Source organism: Ambystoma mexicanum, chromosome 5q (genome assembly GCF_040938575.1).
Source record: "Ambystoma mexicanum isolate Mex_15411 chromosome 5q, UKY_AmexF1_1, whole genome shotgun sequence".
Classification (NCBI taxonomy): Eukaryota; Metazoa; Chordata; class Amphibia; order Caudata; family Ambystomatidae; genus Ambystoma; species Ambystoma mexicanum.
The window spans coordinates 1,360,233,262-1,360,254,147 of NC_090933.1; the positions used below are offsets into that span (position 1 = coordinate 1,360,233,262).

The 20,886-nt window shown below is 43.7% G+C and overlaps 1 protein-coding gene across 1 annotated transcript in view; it reads right to left on the minus strand.

Moving 5' to 3' along the window:
• The window catches only part of LOC138498154 (fish-egg lectin-like), a 359,483-nt gene that overhangs the window by 82,932 nt on the left and 255,665 nt on the right, over positions 1–20,886 (minus strand). The window lies entirely within an intron of this gene.

The window sequence follows — 20,886 nt, forward strand, 5'->3', positions numbered from 1 at the left end:
TTCTGCAAAGCCAGATAACACTGCTGGATCTCCTATAGCAACTCGACTGCTTCAAGAGCCCAATTTGACCATCGACTGTCTGTTCTTCAGCCTCTTCCAGCAAATCACAGCTGCAGGGCTGTGTTGCATGTGCAGACCGTGCCACACTGACTCAGCCATCGCACCATCAACTCGATCCTTTGGGACAGCCTGACTCGTACATTTCAAAACGATTATTCGAACCATCTGAAAGTACCAAGAAGAGCAAGTTATTGATAGTGGTTGTGTCACCGGGCCTGATTCTCAGTTGCCTAGTGACAATTTAAGATCCAGTTCCTTACTCTTTGGAACTGGAACATTGCTGGAGAGACTATTGCCTTTTGTCAGTCCCAGAGTGCCTCTTCTATCGTAAAGTCTCAACAATGCCACTGCTCAAATTAACCTTTCCTGCATAAATACATTCTGTCACTACTTAACACTCTACTCCACCTTCTTGATCAGTAAACTGGCAGACAGCAGGTTCTGTCTCCTTGTCTTTCCGTCTCTCTGCTCCTACCATCCCTCTAAAGTCTTCACATTCACTATATTTTAAACATTGTACCTGCAATATTGCACTGTAACCTGCTATAACCTAAGCCTAAAGCCTACTGGTACTGCTTGCGCCCAGTTACCTTCGGGTTTGGTGCACCATACAAATAGATAAACAAACAAACACTGCCCACCTACCAACAGCATACTGGTTACCTCTCGGTGCACAACAGCTCCCTTTTCAGGTAGTTGTTTCTAAGAGTGTAAACAGTTTACAATGGTCTTTCTCCTTAGTGGCTGACTGACTGTGCCTCTGTCTACTCGCCATCTCACTCCCTCCACTCCTCCTCTGCACTCAACCTCTCTGTCCCAGGCTTCCTGGGCCTCCTCTCTTTCTACCTACTCACCCGGCTCCATTGGTGCTCAGTGCCCACTACAATCAATGACAGCCCCACTCTGGATCTCTTCTAAGCACGGCTTAAACTTTACGTAATTGCCAAAGAGCAAGCTTGCTCCACCTTCTCCCCTTTCCTTCTTACCTGACTACACCACTCCCTACAGCGCGGCATAATATTGTAATGCCGTACATGTGTACAGTACTTCTTTTCAGTTTGAAGCACTTGCAACACCAGGCTATATTACCTGTGTAAATCACCTGTTTTCTTATATATATTTTATTCAATTTATATTTTGGTTTTGTTGGTGGTCTATGTCTCGTTTCTTCACAGCCTCCTAAACTGGCTCACCACTTGTTCTCATCTTTGTGCTATTATACAAACATCCTTCTGGAGAATGACTCCTCCATCAGTAATTGTGTTCTTGTAAGTAATATTTGAATGAAATTGACAACCCTGCTCATCAAATAAAAACAAATACTAATGCATGCCCTTGTCAGAGCATGCTCTTTGCATGCAGATGTTTCATTTACCCCACCAGTGCACCTATTATTAGCTTTTGGATTGTGTTACAAAATACTGAAAAATGTGCAAAATCATTTGTCTCTACATTTATTTCCTTGGGATAATGTAGGCAGTAGCGTTATTGCCGTACTCCATTATTGAGAAATGTAGTTTCAGAGAATCACTGATTTTCTTTGGGCAATACCAAATCATGCTACTTCACACAAACTTTATTACCACACACCTGAAACCGTGTTTTGGATGCATGGAAGTATGACGTTGCACCACTGTGTGGGTACGAAAGTCCACTTCACAAAAGGAATGTGAACCAGTCATCATGTCAAAGATTTCAAGGCCACTTCTGGACGCTAGATCACCTTGACCGATACCTCTCATCAGCAAAGCCCAAAACAGAAGCTTGAGAATGGCATTCTCCAGCAGGCCATGTTGGGTATGGAAGAATTTGACAGAGGGCTTTGATCTCTGGGAGAAAGTAATGAAGGTTTTGGAACTTATGCTCACTCTTTTTTTGATTTACAACTGGACTGTATGGGATCTTCCAACAGGTCTTTTGTTATAAGGGGGATTGCACTAGGACAGGGGAGAGACAGACAAAAACCGGGTGACAGAAAACGGAGAAAGACAGGAAGGCTGCTGAAACTTACCATTTGACTTCTGTAAGCTGTGTCAGGGATTTTGTCAGAGGGCTGTACCTAGTTTGATGGTATTTTACTATCTTTGTAAAATTGTAGCATAGCGTGGTACTGGTAATGCCCTTTATGGTGTGACAAGATTCCCATCCATTACCTGTATTCTATTTAGGGTCAATTCTAAACACAGATCACTGAGCCTAACACAATTGCTACCTGTCACCACAGCCACTTATCTAAGAGGCTGGACTATTGTCTTTGACAGAGTTGTTCATGAACATTTTCCATTATGATGATTCACCAATCACCCATTCAACATACGCTTTTAAACTTTCCCGTGGTAAAATGTGTTATCTCTTTTGAAAAACTGGAGCTCTTCCCTGTAATTTCACACCCTCTTTGTCATAGAATACACTTAGACACAGAAAACACAACCCTACTGATTCAGTTTGAAAATGCTTTTCTTTTATGTGCACTATTATTTGAAACAGGTTATTCTGTATGAACATTAATACAAAATAGCATGTCTACATTAGATTGCATGATCAGTCAGTAGTCATGACTAAACATCCACATTTCTTATCTTACCACAGACCTTGGGTCCCGATACAATTGGCAGAAGACACAGCCTAACAGAAAAAATATTAACAAAAACACGACAGCAGGCCAGCTTTCTTTTTCTCCCTTTACACTTCCGCATTTATCCCTTTCAAATGCTAAAAAGACATAAAATTGTTCATAAAATGACCACTTGATACTGACTGACTGTAAAGATAAACTCAATTATCCATACGTGCACCTCACTTTACAAATACTCACTTGCAGTGTGTGTGGTTTCTGCGCTCTTATCACGGGAAACCCCTCTGAATTGGATTATCAGCATGCAGGAGTATCGTGGATTCTGCCAAACTCAGCCACCCACGAAGGACACAGTTCAAAGCCTCAGCTTCCTGGAAAATCTTGAACTGCACGATTCCGCTCCCTGCTTGCTTGTCTGCCGGCTGCCTGCTTCTCTGCTATTCTGTCAGCTGAACCCCGCACCTCTTCTGTCTCCTGAATTGATATGTTAACCCTGTCAGTCTCACTAAAACCTGCCTTTTCCCTAAGGTATACACATCACCCGAGCTGTTTGCCATTTCTTCCCTCAGAGAACAACCTCCCAAGGATGTTTGTATCAATTGCTTCCTGCAGCACACAATAGCACCTTCTACAAATTGCCTTTGCAGCTTGTGTAATAAAATCACAGCTAATGCACTGTGCCTGCATGTTTTTCCTCTATTGTAAAAACAGCACATTACTTCTGACATTTCATCTGAACCTGGTTTGCACTGCTTCATTAAGGGTAAATTATCAATTAATTGGAAAGGTGTTAATTGGTTAGTTTGGGTTAATATATATATACACAGTTCAAACTGGACAGATGGCCTATTCACCCTGAAGTGGATCATTTTAAAACGTGCTTACTACACAAATGTGCACTTCCATTTGATATGTGTATTCTAGCTATTTGATGTCTTTACTCTATTTACTGCCTTGCTCTGAATATAATGTCATGGCCCACTTACTGCACCTCATATACAGTATCCCCACATCTCCAGTATCTCTCCTCTCCTACATCTCCCTCTTTTTTCTCCTGCTGGGATCGCCTGAGACTTCACTGCAGGAGAAACTAAAACCATCTTCTCAGAATAAAAATTAAAAGCTTTGTGGGGAGATTCATTCAAATTGGATGCTATTTCGGCTTCATTGGGTGTACATTCAGCTGCACAATCATGCAGATCCTCTATCCCTTGAGCGATTGGGCTTTCCTTATTTTGTCCATATTTTACCTCCAAAGGGAACCCCTGCAATGGCAATGTCCGAGAAGTAATTCTGGACTATGCCAAATTACCTGACCTAATTCTTATACTTTGCAGAAACTGTAGGGGTTGTTTATTTGTTTCAATAATTACCCTTTCCCCTTCAATGATGGGACGGAAATGCTGCAATGCCCAGACAGTGGTTAGGAGTGCTTTTTCACAACCTGAGATAACGCCTTGCTCGCATACGCAATAGTTTTGTTATTTACGTCATGCGTCTGAAATGATACAGGTGACATACACTGATCAGTGAACCCTATTTCTACAAAGAAGTACTGGTTCTTTATGGGATATGCCAAACATGGCGCCTTCATGAGACATTCTTTTAGCCTGGCTACCACTTCACATTGCTCCTTTTCCCTCTTCCAGGGTTCACTCTGCTTCAATAATTTGGTTAAAGGTTGTGTAATCTCTGCATACTTTTTAATACATTTCCTGTTGTATCCTGTTATCCTTAATAAGCTTTTTAATCCTTTCAAATTAGTAGGATCTTTCCATTTCTGCATCGCCTCCTCCTTTTTCTTTTGTGGATTCAATTGATTCTCAGTCACCTTGTGACCTAAGAAGTTCACTTTCTTTTTACACCATTGTGCTTTCTGCAAAGATACTTTGGCTCCCGCCTTCTCTAACTGACCAAGTACATGTCTAATCTCGTTAAAATAATCATTTTTAATTAGCACATCATCTAAATAAACTATTGTCCCCCTTTCTGATGCATCTGGGAGCACCTTCCTCAAAAATATTCCGAATTCATTCCCACTATTGACATACCCGAAAGGTGTTCGGGACCATGCATATTGAGATTTGTCAAACGAAAATGGAAATAAGTTTTGAATATCTTCACCAAGTGGCACATACCAGTAGCCAGCTGTGAGATCTAATGTGGTAAACACCTTTGACCCGTGGACCTGTGTGAGACCCTGATCAATAAATGGGAGAGGCCACCTGGAAACAGGTACTCTCTTGTTTAGCTTTCGTAGGTCAGCACACAAACACCATTGGCCATTTGGTTTTAACATACCCAGCATGGGAGTATGTGATGTGCTATGAATGGGCCTAATGATCCCTCTGGATTCTAAATTCTTAATTATCTCAGCTAATGATTTCAAACATGCCAGCGGCAACCCATATTGATGCACATATACTGGTTCCCTAACATGTCCCTCTGGCAATGTGGCAACATACAGATTGGTTAGGCCGCAATGAAACGCGTCTTTGGCCAAAACCTCATTAAACTCTATGTTGTGTAATGTATTTCAGCAGTGTGGAAGCTTGCCAGTGGACTGCCATGATGTAAGCATGTTCACTGGTTCTATGAGGGAATGTGTAGTGGCTGAAGAAGGGCTCTTGGAGGAAGGTGCTGCCAGAGGAAGGTTGGGGGTCTCTTTATTTGTATGTAACTTGGTAATAAAACCTCTGTTTTACCTACTCATGCCTGGAGGCTCATTCTTTTAAATGGCGACGAGGATAGGATATGGTGAAGAATTCTTCGAGACCCCAGACCACCTCTGGGGCAGACTTTCCAAGTTGTGAGGAAAGCAAGAAAGCGCCTGCATCATGACGTATGCCTGAGTTCAGTGGATGCCGTATGGAAATCGGGGAGGTAAGGTGCAAAAAGGCTGTCTGCTTCATTGCTGAGAATTAACCTTACTACCGTTGCATGGAAACCTGCAGGGAGCGTCATGACATTTAGTCGGCATCCCACAGAAGGCTGTTTGGGGATTACTTCCAGGTAAAGCTCTGTTCGGAATTGGGAGAGGTGCAAAAGGCTGTTGACACAATTGACATTCCCAGTGAGGACATTGGGGAGGCTTCAACAGCGTGTTTTGAATGCGCATCTTTTGAATTTCTGCATCTGCGAGACTGCATGCTCTCCCTCTCCTGCCTGTGAATGCAAAGCCAGGAGGTTCAATCAGGATAGGATTGTTTATGGTGTCCTGGCAATGTCTCTCCACGATGCGTTTGCGTTGCCCCCCCCATGCTGTGACGCGATGCCAAGAGAGCATTGTTAACTGTTTCACACCATGCGTATACGTTGCTTTCCTTTCGTGCTATGATGCGGCATCTACGCCAAGTCAGGAAGTGAAGAAAAGAGCGGTGTGTAATGCTCACCTGACTCCCACGGGGGCGCTGGCCTGGTTCGCTCTGCTGTGACCTCGTCTAAGGTGATGCGCAGGGTTCGGAAGACGGACTGGACCTGGCCCCAGATCTGGCTTGTCTGACTTGCAGAAGTATTCTTCTGTAGGTGAGAATAGGGGGTTAACTGTCTGCGGGGTAATGCAATCGGCCTCCCACTTACCCCTCTCACCCTCCTCAAAACCCTTCTGTGCTTCCCTGTAGCGTCTCACCTTAGGGTCTGGAAGGACGAGCTCTCCATCCTGCTTCTGATGCAGGGGCGCGTTGGTATCCAGTTACGTCACTGGATTTTCGGATGGGTGAGAAACAAACTTGCTTGGCTTCCAGGTAAGTTTTTCTATAAGTGGTTCCCCTTGTGTCCATGCATTAATGTTCTAATGCTAGAGTCTTTTTCCCCATAGGGGCCGGGGTACGGTATGCCGGGGAACAGGCACCGACCCGAGGTGAGCGGTGAAATCCTTGTGGAAATCAGGTAAGTCTTTAATGAGTGTTTTGGTAATGTCTTTTCATTCACTCATTAACGCTGATGTCTTTTTCCCCTTAGGGGCCGGGGTCCGAAAATGCCTGGATGCGGCGCGGACCCAAAATGAAAAGGGAATGACCCAACAGGTAAGTCTTGACATGGAGTTTTAGCTTCCCTTTTCCCTTCTTTCTCTCACCTTTGTTCTTGTCTTTTTCTCCCTAGGCGCGGGGGCGCAACTGCGAATCCGGATGGTCGCTGCTGAACATGGAGGCGCCCTGTAAAGGTGAGTAGAATGCGGCTCTGCAGCGATCGATGCGATGTGCTTTTAAAAAAAAATGTCTTCCTTTTCAGGATTGTCGGCGAAATGTCTCTGGGATGCAGATTTAGCAGGTGAGGCCTTTTCCTTCTTCTGTTCTCTTGTTTCCTTCCTTTGCAGGTGATTCAGGATGCTGGCTGGTGTGGCAGAAGTCAAGATGCAGGAGCAGACACGGTGAGCGTCCAGCTGCTAGATGCAGAACAACGCGAAGCACGTGTGGCTGATCGGGTGTGGTTTAAATAGCCTTGGAAGAAGTTCCTAGAATGTGTCCTTCCTCCAATCAGGTATGTATCCTTCCCCGACCACGCCCGGGTGGTAAATGAGTCCCACAGGTCAAGTAGTTCCTTTCAGGCCTCAAGGAGGCCGGGGTTCTGCAGCATGGTCTGCATCAGGTAAGTGCACCCAAACACTTTCATAATGAGCCTGGCGCCTATGGTGCCAGGACTGACGTTTTCTATGAGCCTGGCGCCATAGGCGCCAGGACGCTGTCCAAAGGGCCCATATAAGGGGTTGCTGGGACCTTCCCCGGGGACTTGATGTCCGCTTTCGGGGACGCAGGGCCTGAGCCGGCTCCCCGGGAGCGGGTATCGTGACACAGTGCTCGTCGAGGATGCGCTTCATATTTGGCATTTGGATTTATCCTTTGCGGCGTGTGCGCCCAGGGCCCAATTGGGGAGGCGTACATGTCCCAGATGGTATTGAGTTTGTTATTTCTTTTGTTTTTCTTAGTCTGCCGGAGAACTGGGGAACTGCTTGATCGTGAAGAGACTTGAAAGATTGTGTCTCTTAGGTATTGTATTGACATATCATTACAGCTGGCTAATGTAAATATTGTGGTAAGCGCTGGAATTTCTAGGCAACTGTCCTCAAATAACAAAAAGAAAGTGGAAAAGAAGGGGCGGCGCAAGTATGGCAATGGCTGGAGTGCCTGACCCACTCATGTTCATGCCCAGTCAAGGTCCCCCTAAAATTAAGTGGGTGGCTTGAAAAAGGGCTTTCTTCATTACGTCAAGGCTGCTTGTGGAACAGCATATCATCTAAAGGCAAAGCTTCCATGCTAATGCACTTCATTGGGTATAAGGGTCATAGGATTTTTGATACCTTACCTGACATTGGAGAGTTGGATTTAGAAGGTAGCAGGAATTAATTTGACGTTGCCTTATTAAAGTTAGATCGACAAGTGTGAGTACAGTATTGGAAAGGTATCAATTTGGTATGAGAAAGCAACATGAAGGCGAAAAAGTCGAGGAATATGTTACAGCATTATACCATTTGTCCTTGAATTGCAAATTTGGGGGCAAGTTGGATGAGCACATCCGGGAACAATTAATGCTGCACTGTTCCAACGATAGAATTTGGTTAAAGGATGAGCCAGGGCTTGAGGAGGTGGTTCTGATGGCTAAGAGGGTTGAGCATACTTTACAGTGTGTGGCAAAGCTGTCTTATAAGGACGTGAGAACCCCAACCAATGAAGTGTTAAGGGTGGGTGAACAGGGGAAGGACTACCACAAAAATGTTAGGAAGAAAACTCGAGATAAAGGATCTAAGGGTCCCGATTTAGAGAATGATAAAGGTATGGGTATGAAGGGAAGTAGGAAAGAGGACAGATTGTGCTTTCGCTGTGCAAGTGCTAGACACTTTGCTAATTCACCGATATGCGCAGGGAGAAAAGCTTTGTGTAGCAGGTGTAAAAGGTGGGGACACTTTGATAAGTGCTGCAAAAATTACTCCATTGGTGTTGGCAAGAAGGTGTTGTATATAGGGAAAAAATGCGACAATCTTCAGGTGAAGATGAGGATGAAAGAGTGGAAGTAGTGACTGTCAATATGGTGAAGTGTAATGATGAGGATGAGTGTGAACATCCTTTCACTGACATCATAGTGAATGGGAAGAATGTCAGTATGATGTCAGATTGAGGCGCCAAAATAACTGTCACGTCGCGATAGGTATTTGAAAATGAAGTGGGTGGGAAGGTTGATAAGCTGATTCCATCTGATAAGAAGCCAGGAGGGTACAATTGTGGGAGGATTGACGCATTTGGGTATTGCGTTGCCACGTATCAAATTCGAAGGAAGTGAAATGGAAGGAAAGATATGTGACCAAGAGTGGGGAGACTCTCTTAGGTTGGAGGGAGCAGAAAGAGTTGCGGATAAGGTTAGACCCCAACACAGAGGAACATGTTCTCAATGTAGGAGAGAAATGTGACATAATCGGAAAATACCCTGAGGTGTTTTCCAAGAAGGTAGGGTGTGTGAAGGGGATGGTGCATAACATTGTGATGAGAGAAGGTAGCAAGCCTGTAAGGGCTAAACTGTGCCCCGTTCCTCTTGCACTTTGTAAGGGTGTGCATGAAGAGCTTGAAAAATTGAAGAGTGCAGGGATCATCGAGCCGGCACAGGGAGTAGAGTGGATTTCTCCATAGGTTGTTGTTAAAAAAGCCAGTGGCGGGTTAAGGGTGTGCATAGATTTTAGAGAGGCAAAGAAATGTGTGATTGCAGAGAGGTATCCACTTCCTAATATGTCAGAAATGTTGAGCAGGATAGGGAGGGCTAAAGACTTTACTAAACTTGATATGGCCAGTGTGTACCACCAAATTCAACTTGATCAGGAATCTAAGAAGCTCACTGCATTTATAGAACATGACGGCGTGTATCAATTTTGCAGGATGCCGTTTGGGTTGATTTCTGCATCATCCATATTCGAGAAGGTGATGGAGAAATTGTTGGGAGGGATGATTGATGTATGGTGTTTCCAGGATGACATTTTGGTGTGTGGGGGAAATGAGGACATACTTAAAAAGAATGCAAGCAAGGTAGTGAATGTCTTAAGTAGGAAGGGGATAATGCTGAGATCGTAGAAATGTGTTTTTGGAAGTAGAGTTGTAGAATATCTTGGGCACGGGATTTCTGAGGAAGGCTTAGACCGAAGAAGGAATTGGTAGAAGGAATTAAGAAAATAGGTTCTCCTAGGGATGAGGCACATTTGCTATCATTTCTGGGGATGATAGAATTTTAACATAAATTTGTGGATAACTTTGCGGATAGGGTGAACAGAATGAGAGGTTTGTGGAAGAAAGGTGTTGAGTTCAAATGGGACAATGAGTGTGAGGTTGAGTTTTGTGAGATAAAGAAGGAAATTGATATGGCCAAGGCGTTAGCTATGTTTGATACTAAAAGGAGATGTATTATCTCAGTTGATGGGTAATAATGATGGGTAATAACCACAATTCTTTGGTAAAGGGGGATTAGGCTTTTTTGGGAGGGGTACACTCAGTGCAAACGTACAGTAAGCCTAATGACCTCTTTCTAGGTCCGCCATATAGGCCAACAGTTTTCTACAATTGTGTAATGTCCACAATCAAATTAGACACATAGAACAGACTGGTCGATTAAACAATTTAAAGCAAAATGTATTCTTACATCAAAAAAATCATCACATTAATTAAATCAGTACATCTTATTCGTGTGCACTTTCCGCAAGGCACACATAAGAAACAACAACCATCTATCTATAAATCTGAGAGCCCAAAGTAGGGCTGAGTGGTGGGGTTAGCACCTGACAGTTCTACTTATGAACATGACTTTGACCTTTGAACACATCAACTGCATTGTAGTTTAGACAGTAATTTCCATCTGATAATTTGACAAAGAGAAGGAGTTGTTACAGTCTCTGAAATAGTAGGACCAATTCCTTTCAATGTCCAGTGAATATGTCTATGTATGTTTCGGCTGTATGGAGGTTTAACGCACCAAACCTGGTGACTAACTCTTGAGTTAAAGCCGTCCTCAGGACAGAATATTTCTTCTGTTAACATGGAAACCTCATATCTTCCCCAACATTTCTTGTCTTGTGTTTACAGGGCAATATTCTTGGTAGGACCTGAACGTTGTGAGTTATCTGCGAAGGCAGTTTTCTTTACTTCTCGGGAGCTATATTATTAAGCTGCCTGTATTCTCTTTTTCCTCAATTGGAAGCGCACTTTCCATCTATCTTAACAACGGCTGCGAGCCTTGTCACTGGCTTCAATGAGCGGGATGAGACACTATCGCAATAGAAAGCAGCGAATCGACATAAAAATCAACATAGATGAGCGTGATAAGACAGCCTGTCTAGAGAAGAACTCACAAAGGCAGCGAAGAGCTCTGTCCTAGCGCCAAACGTACTCTGCACTTTCTCAATACCAAGCTACCAATCAACATATGCGTAGCATAACCAACACAGAGATGCAACTAAAATTGTGCTTCCAATTAAGGAAAAAGAGAATACAGGCAGCTTAATAATATAGCTCCCGAGAAGGAAAGAAAACTGCCTCCTGTGTTGCCTAAGACGTGAAAAAGAGAATGGAAGAAAGGAAGGATGGGTGGATAAAGAAAGCGAATGATGGAATGGGACAGGTGAGTGTGGTAGAAGTTGGAAATTGGGTACGAGTGAAATAGAGGTTCGTAAAAAAAAGGGGATATGGTGTATTCAGAACCGGTTCAGTTATTTCAGGTGTTGAGAGGTGCAGTAAGAGTACGAGGTGGTCAGGATTGGAACATGTCCAGAGTTTTTAAAGTGAGTTTGCGGACTCATGGGAGAAATGTAGTAGAATGAAATGGTATTTTCAAAGGTCAGAATTCTGTGTGTTTTTCATCTTAATTCCATGAAAAGATAACGTTATAGAGTCTTTTGTATAAAGTTAAAGTGAAGAGTAGCTGTTCATTAAGTGTAAATGTTTATTAATAAGGGGGGAGGTGTGTTGTGTAATGTACTTCAGCAGTGTGGAAGCTTGCCAGTGGGCTGCCATGATGTGACAAGGTTCACTGGTTCTATGAGGGAATGTGTAGTAGCTGAAGAAGGAAAGTTGGAGGAAGGTGCTGCCAGAGGAAGGTTGGGGGTCTCTTTATTTGTTTGCAACTTGGTAATAAAATCTCTGTTTTACCTACACATGCCTGGAGGCTCGTTCTTTTGACTCTATAAATATTTTTCTCAAGTGATCCGTCTCTTCTTCATTCTTGCACACATCTGCAGCCTGAATCTTCTCTTCTACCATTTTTGAAAATTCTGTGAAATCCTAATAGAGGAACCTCTGTACTTTCCTCTAATCATGTGGCTGTATCTCTTTGGAGAGTTGACACATTTATACTGTTGTTTTGTGACCTCACCCTCTTATGCCTCAACGGATTTTTGGCTAGGGACCATAAGACCCCATTTACCCCATCTTTGAGGGGCGACAGCCTTTTCAGGCAATCTGTTCCCATGAGGAAAGGTATTTCACTGAGAGATCTGATCAGTACTTCGTGTCTCATCCTGCATTTCCCTATCTTTATGTCAACCTCAGTGACACCTTTGATAGGTATCTCCTCACCATTAAAATTGTGCACCGGGCCTTCATGTTATCCCACTTTGATAGGATTTTGTGGGGATCTCCCTTCATTGATAGTTTTCACCCACTCTTTGGACATGATCATGGCCTGTGCACCTGTGTCAATCATTGCAAATGCATTGCATTTCTCTTCCACAGTGATAAGAGCATAATACCTGTCCTCGACTTCTTCCAGCACACACAAAAAGTATGAATTGCTGCTGATTTCAGGACTCACCTTTCTCAGTCCCTTTACACTTTTTGCCAAACACACGGGCATGTGAAATTATATTTTTCCCTCATTCTTGCCCATTTTCTTTTAGGAAACTTTGTCTACTTTTCCATTTTCTCAGCACCCATTTGGAGTGTAGCCACTGTGCACCCCTCTAACTTGGGACTATCATTGTTTACACTGCCGTTTTTTGACTGAACATTCTCACAAAAATCACGTGGTAGCTCGTAATTTTCTAGCTCATAACACGTATTTGCATTTTTCATGGTACCTGTTTTCTCGCTCTCCTGAAATATGTGTGGCTCAAAATATTCCTCAGGTGACTGGCCTGCACCCTCCTTTTGAGCACCCCATTTCCCTGTCTGGACTTCATCAGTATTCTGACTATCAAGGGAGGATATTTTAACAAATAATCCTACCTCTTTAGCAGATGTTTTATCTTCACATAAGATGTCCTTTTTAAATTTGTCTCTCTGTTCTTTGGAATGTACTCGTTCATTTTCTCCTTTTTGTTTTTCATCTGCACACACTTTGATAGTCTGGTTCAACTCTAAATTGAACCACACTCCCTTTGTGTGTGTGTGTGTATCCCTTGTCTCACTTTCATTTGTGGGTATTTTCCTTTTGGAATCAGCAAGCAATTCCGGACTGCTCCACAACACTCGTTCATGGGCTTTGGTATTTCTTTCATTGCAGGGTCAAATAGTCACTTGTCAGAACGCATAAGATCACTCCTATGACCTTCTGCACCTTCCATTGGCTGCTGTTTTTGGAATGCACAGGGTTTTCCTATTTTCTCAGAACACATTTTATCTTGGGCCTCAAGGCATTGAAATCTGTCCCTTTCCCTGGATTCCTCTATTTGCGGCCTAGGCCGATATTGATTAAATTCATTGTGATTTGGCCTATTTTGGTATCTCTCAGGAGATTGATTTCTATTTGCGTCGTTTCTGAAATCATGGGCCATAGGCGGTGGAGAACACGGTGTGACCATTCTTTGGCTGTGGTCGGCTGATGGTGGTGACTGATTATAATGACGTAGGACATAATTCATGTTTTGCCTTTCATTTGGTGGGAACTGTCCCCATGCTGATTTCCATTTTCAATGAATTTATCCACATACCGCTGTCTTTCTTGATGGCGATATACCATAGAATTAGGGTCAAACCTGCTCTGCGTCCCCAGTGCTGGCATGGGCCCTTTTTTTTGGTTTTGGTTTTGATGGTTATTCATGCCAGACATATCGGGCCGGTATCCTACTCTAGGTCTGTCACCCAAATATCTAGGACTAATGTAATTTTCTCTATTGTTCGGGTCAGGTGTTTGGAACATAGGTGTTTTAGGTGGCGTCCTCTGTGGTTGCGCGCCCTTCTGGTTACGTGTCATATTGTTTCTGGCTTGTGTTTGGGCTGATTCAAGTGGCATTTTTGCAGGTTTTAGCTCCATTACCGTTGGTGTGGAATCTTTAAATTTTGATTCTCTCTATTACCATAGATTACCTCATATAATTTAGTCCCCTGTTCAACAATCCACTGTAGAGATTTTCTCTGTCAAATTTGCGAATTAACTGTGATATAATGTCTTTTTGAAGACCATAAAAGTATGCAGCCTTAAATTCTGCAGAATTAGGATTAAAAGACACATCAAAACGTGAAAATTCACTTTTTGAATCTTGGAGAAACCGGTGATGTGACACATCTGGCCGTGCTGTCATTGCATACGCCGCTTTCTTGGCATCTTGCATTGACTGGTAAGGTGAGAAATGATGTCTAACCGCGTTTTCAAAGTCTGCCCACAACGGCTTTTCTTGTTCATTATGGCCTCTAAGGACACTAGCAGTTGCAGCATCAAGAGTTAGATGGAAGAACTGTCTATACTATTCCCTAGGTATTTGAAGAGCTTTAAATATATCATGCACTGTTTCTTAGCAGTCTTCTATGCAACAAGCCCCTCCTTTTTTTGAATGGTTTAATCAAAGTTTTGATGGATTTTATTATTTTGATGGGGCTACTTACCGAAATGTTCAGGAGTACCTTATTCCTTTTCTTAGGTTAGGTTTGAAGGTAACCAAAGGTGGTTGAGTGAAACCCCCCAAATGGGCTACAATCATTACATTATTACATTACATTACAGCATTTGTAGTGCACACTGCGGACCCTGAGGCATGACGATGCAGGTAATTTAAACAAATGACACAGATGAGACACAAAAATGATTGAAAGAGAAGCCTGAAATCTAAAACAAAAGACTGATGCCAAGGGTAATGGCCCTCAGCAAGATCAAGAGAACATCACAATTTTCAGGTCTCTTTTAAAGACTTGTAGAGAACTTTGTCTCCTCATTGTTTCTGGTAGCTGATTCCAAAGTTTAGGAGCTACCAAAAAGAATGCATCTTTCTCTGCTTTCGAAGTTCTGCAGTGGGGTAGGATCAGGTAGTTCTGGGTGCAGGATTCTGGGTGATGTACCTTTGTAGGTAGGGTGGCATCTGTCCTAATCTGCATTTAAAAGCGATGACCAGTACCCTGAATTTGACCCGAGCCTCTATTGGCAGCCAGTGGAGGGAGCGCCTAGCCTCCGAAACATGACCTCGGCGGGACAGGCCTAACACGAGTCTGACTGCCCAGTTCTGCACTGTTTGGAGTTTGTAAACGTCCCGCTTACTTAGACCCGACAAGAGGGTGCAGCAGTAATCGATCTTGGCCCCTAATATAGCTCTGGCAATTGTTTCAGCACTGAGTAATAAGGGGCGTTAGATGCTAAAACAGCTTGACAGAATAGACTGATGCACAGACTACACCCGTTACATGGGGTCTCTTAGAAAGAATCTGATCGAGAATCACTCGCAAGATTTTTTTTTTAGGCAGAGGAGTAATAATGTCATCACCCAGCTTGAATGAGCTGTAAGTCTGGTCCAGCTTTCTCAAGGAGGCTGGGCTACCTACTATCATACGTTCTGTCTTCCCCCTGTTTAGAGCGAGGTGGTTTTCAAGCATCCACTTCTCTATGAGGTTGAATACTCTATTGATTTCTAGTTCATCCTGCACATGACAACCAGAGAGGGGAACGAGACATTGCTTGTCGTCTGTGTAGTTTGAAAACATCACTCCCTCAGCATCTAACATAGAGAAGAAAGGAGCCATGAATAGATTGTAAAAACAAGGAGATGTACTGCCCCCCTTTGGATTACCAAAATGCACTGGAATGGGAGAGGCCTCAGCAATATCTGGGCAGACTCTACTACATCTGTGCTCCAAAAATGAAGTGATCCAGGAGACAGCCCTGGGGGAAAAGACAGCAGCCTCCTCCAATCTAGAAGTCAGGATAGAATGTTGTTCGATCAGGTTGAACGCACCATATTGGTCCAACGATATTAAGACAGAGAGAGGGCATCCTTGTCCACCTGATGAAGTAATCTTGACTAAAGCTCAAGGAGGGATGTCTCTGTCCCAAATGTTTTCCTAAATCAGGCATGGCCACAGGTATGGCTATTGGTACAATATTCCCTCGGGCAGAGCTGGGGCTAATCTCAATTCCATTAAATATGGTGTCTTGTTATTTGTCCTGAGATTTAAGACTACATTTTTGCTGTTCCAGATCTTTGCTCCTTTTATGAAGTCGGTCTGCCTCCGGACAAAGGTTAGAGTTCTCATCACTAATCTTATTAATCATGGTTTGCATGTCATTTATTTGCATTTGGCACTGATTAAACTCTGTCTTTCTTGTAATTCTCATCTATCATTTTGACCATATCTTGCTCAATAACATAAAATTTGTTTTCTCTCTCCATGTTATTCTTTTGCAGCGTCTGCATTTCTAAAATGGTTTCATCCTTGTCCTGCCTTATTGCGCCTATGACCCCTTTTAATTGCTTCAGTTCCCGTTCACCCTCTTCAAATTGCCTTTTTTCTGAGACAGCTGTTTGTCCAACTCACTGCATTTGGACTGCATCCCTGTTTTAAATGACTCTAACTCCAATTTTAAATACTTCACTCGCTCACTTGTCTCCTCCAAACTGATCTGTAATTTACCAATCACTTCAGAATCATTCTCCTGCAGTCTTAAAGACCGATTTAAGATAAACCAAAGCTTTGCAAATAACCTTATTGTGCAATCTTTCTCTGCATTTTTGTCTGAAGCCCAGAGAAGTCTTAATAGGCAGACCTGTAGAATGCTGCCCTCTTAAAAAATGTCATGCAATGACTCTTTTTGCACCTCCCCGAATATGCGATCTCGCCATAAAACAGCATTTTCTGATGACCACACCCCATGGGAAAACAGCTTTGCCTCCAGGAAATTCACCAGCTCAGAACAATTTGCTTCAATTTGGGACATAATGACATTGCGCGCAGTGCCACACTATCACCTCACAGAATTAATTCACTTTTAAGTGGACCTAATGGCTGTGCTGAACACACTTGCCACACCCAGTAACTGCTTTAAAATTCCTTCCCACAGGCCAACACACCAAAATATGTCAGGGATGTTGTCAGAGGGCTGTACCTAGTTTGGTGGTATTTAACTATTGTGGTAAAATGGTAGCATAACGTGGTTATGGTAATGCCCTTTATGGTGTGACAAGATTTCCCTCCATTACCTGTATTCTACTTAGGGTCAATTCTAAACACAGATCACTGATCCTAACACACTTGAAATTCTTTTTGACAGTACTACCTGTTATCACAGCCACTTATCTACGAGGCTGGACTATTGTCTTTGACAGATTTGTTCATAAATATTTTCCATTGTGATGATTCACCAATCACCCATGCAACATATGCTTTTAAACTTGCTTGCTAAGAGTGCCAATCTTTACCTCCTGTTTTACCACCCGTGGTAAAATGTGATACCTCTTTTGACACACTGGAGCTCTTCTCTGTAATTTCAAACCCTCTTTGTCTGTATTCATGACTAAACATCCACATTTCTTATCTTACCACAGACCTTGGGTCCCGACACAATTGGCAGAAGACACAGCCTAAGAGAAAAAAACAAAAAACGAGTAACTCGACAGCAGGCCAACTTTCTTTTCTCCCTTTACACTTCTGCATTTATCCCATTCAAATGCTAGGGCCTCATTATGACATTGGCGGTAGCCGTGCATGTAATACAGGCACGGCGGCGGTTGGTGTCATTTTTTTCCGGCGCCCACGAATGGGCAATTATCGGGTCATTACGGCCCTGCCGGAACCGGTAATTGCCCGTTTGCGGGAGCCGGAAAAAAAATGCTCTCCATTCTCATTCGACCCCATAGGGCTGAATGGGAATGGGGAGGTTGGATGCACCGGCACCATTTATAACACTGCCGGTGCATCCAACATGCGGTACTCGCGGGTGCCTTTCTGCCCGCCAGGTCCCGACCTGGCGGGCAGAAAGGCACCCGCAAGCACAACTCGTAGTTTGCCAGTCCAGGAACTACAGTACCGGCATCCTTACTGGTACCGTAGTTCCCAGACCGGCATACTTATAATGAGGCTCAATGTTCATAAAATGACGATTTGATCCTGACTGAAAAGATAAACTCAAGTATCCATACGTGCACCTCACTTTACAAATACTCCCTTCCAGTGTGTGTGGTTTCTGAACTGTTATCACAATAAAAACCCTGTGTGTGGATTCTGAAAAACTCTTTTCAGTGGACTCATATTACTGTGGACGCACATCCACTCATTCAACCACCATTTTCACTGACCCTGAGATGACTCCAGTACTTGTGAAACAATACTGGTCACCCTTGGCATCCATGGAGTCACTCACAGAGATTATTTGGAATTTGGAATCCTGTGGGATAATGCGTCCGATCCACAGTCCCTTAAACAACCCGGTACTGGGTGTCCTCAAACCAAACAGCCAATGGAGACTATGTGCATTCCTGAGGGAGTTGAACAAACGGGTACACATCTCAAGATGGCCCCTTCCCTACATCGATGAGGGACTGGCCCAGATCCAAGGGTCAACGGTATATACCGCCATTGACCTGACCAACAGTTACTGGACAGTACCCCTGAGTAGGGAAGACCAGCACACGCTTGCCTTTACCTTCAGGGGCAGCAGTACATGTGGACCCGGACCCCCTTTGGATACATAAAATCAGGCAATGAGTTCAACATATTCCTGCATAGGGCCATGCCCGATTTGGGTGAAAGGGGAAACCTGGTCTATGTGGATGATGTTTTGATCAAGAGCTCAACTGTGGAGGAATATATAGCAAAAATCCCCTATGTTCTTACCCAGTTGCAGAAGTACAGAGCAAAACTGTGCTTTCAGAAGGGCCAGTGGTGCAAGGCCCGAGAGAACTTCTTAGGCATGAGCTCCCACCTGAGGGTCTTAATCCCCTGGTGAAGAAGGTGGAAGCCTTAATAAAATTAAAAGACCCTATCACTCTGAGAGAATTAAGAAGCCTTCTTGGAGTTACTAATTATCGTCAAAATTCATTGATGACTGCGAAGAGGTCACTCGACGCTTGGTACATTTATTAAAGGCTGGAGTCAAGTGGGAATGGGGTCCAGAACAATCAGAGGTATTGTATCAAAATCATGACAAGGTCAACAAAGTCATCTCATGCGTGAGCAAGACTTTGTCCTCTATGGAGGAAAAATTCAATGACTGTGAGTAGCCACTCCGGGCAAAGGTGTGGGTACTGAAAAATTACCACCCATTCATACAGGGGGAGCACATCATTGTTGAGACTCCCCACCAACCCTTGCAGTATCTACAAAGTGACAGAATCCGGGCAGGGAACTTTAGTAATTCCATAATTACTTGCTGGATCCTGTCCATGCAAGGTTTTCCTGTGGAGGTCAGATATGGCCAAAACAAGAAGAGTGCTCTAGTGCAAGGCTTTGCGGACCTGCATGATTGTGCTCAAGAAAACTGTCTCGAGGACGAAAGTCTAATGACCAACAACATGAAGGAATACTTAACTTCCCCACACAAGGTCTGTGAAGACGACACATGTCAGGGGATACCCACAGTTTATGTGAATCAGTGCTCCTACCATGTTGACAGTAACAGGGAAAAAGAACTGGTGGCTGGCATTGGGAATGCCTGGGTGAATGATAAACCGGAACCCTCTGCTGGTTATAAAATAGGACCCTGAAGTAGTAAGGTTGCAGAGTTGATGGCTGTTTATCAAGCTATCCTCACTGCAGTGCACCACCAACTCAATGAACTGGTCATAATCACTGACTCTAAATGTGTCAGGAATGGGTTTGTGGAGCACCTGATTACCTGGAAGAATCGAGGCATGCTTTGTGCCAACAACAAACCCCTAAAGCATGCCAAACTGATCCAGTCAATTGACGATCTGGTGACCTCCAATGAGATGACCATCTATTGAGAGAAGATAAGAGGTCATTCCAAGAGAGAGGGGGCAGATAACACTGGGAATGACCTGGTGAACCAGCTGGCTAAAGCTGGAGCTCTGCAGGGGGATTTCATAGAAATGGAATCGCTGCTGGGTGAAATCCAAGTGGCAGCTGTCACCAGGTCACAAACTGTGTGAATTCTCAGCAGCCCAGTGGAGTAAAGACACCCCAGATTCGGATTTGATCACTGCACAGAAAGAGGATCTGATCATTGCAAAATGTTATCATTGAAGACCCCATAAGCTTTCCTCTAACAGAGTCGGATTATGGCGGTAAAGAGGATCTCCGGGTGTTGATGAAGTTTTCCAAGATGTTCCAGATCCAAGGTGGTTTGTTGTGACCAGTAGGTGGTACCTACCTCATTGCGAAGCATGATGTTGAAGCATGCCCATGACACCGTCACTCCAAGTCATAGGATATTTCATACAACATTGGAAAGCTTGCACAAGGTTGCCCACTCGTCACACATGGGCCAGAACCTTGACACTTACCTAAATTGGTGTCTTGTGTGGCCTCAATTCCAACCCATTTCACTCACACACAGAGCTCCCCGACAAAAAAGAGGAATGAAACTGCCTTGGTCAGATTTGTAAGTCGATTTCATCAGTTATTCGCTCCTCTAGAGGAAACAAGTACATGTTGACTGTGACATGCTTGTTCACAAAGTGGGTAGAATATCTACCAGCCCTGAATTGTAAGGCAGAGACGGTTGCTGCCCTAATGATCAACCACATCTTCTCTCGTTTCCACCTCCCGCAAAGGATTGAGTCGGACCGAGGAAGCCATTTTACCAGTGAGGTGATGGCAAAGATGTGGGAGATTATAGGGGTAAAAAGAAAACTCCACATTTCCTACAGCCAGGCCTCAAGCAGGGGGTGGAGAGATACAACAAAACAATTGTGAGTATCTTAAAGAAGTTTGTGGCAGACTCTGGACTCAGTCGGGACATCTGATTACTGCTTGTCCTGATGGCTATTAGGTCTACGCCATCTTCTGTAACATAGATGGCTCCAGTTGAGCTCATGACCAGATGGAAAACAGTGTTACCACAGTATCTGCTCTATAGGACTCAGGAGCAGACCCTGATAAATGTGTCTACTACTCGTGAGTACATTC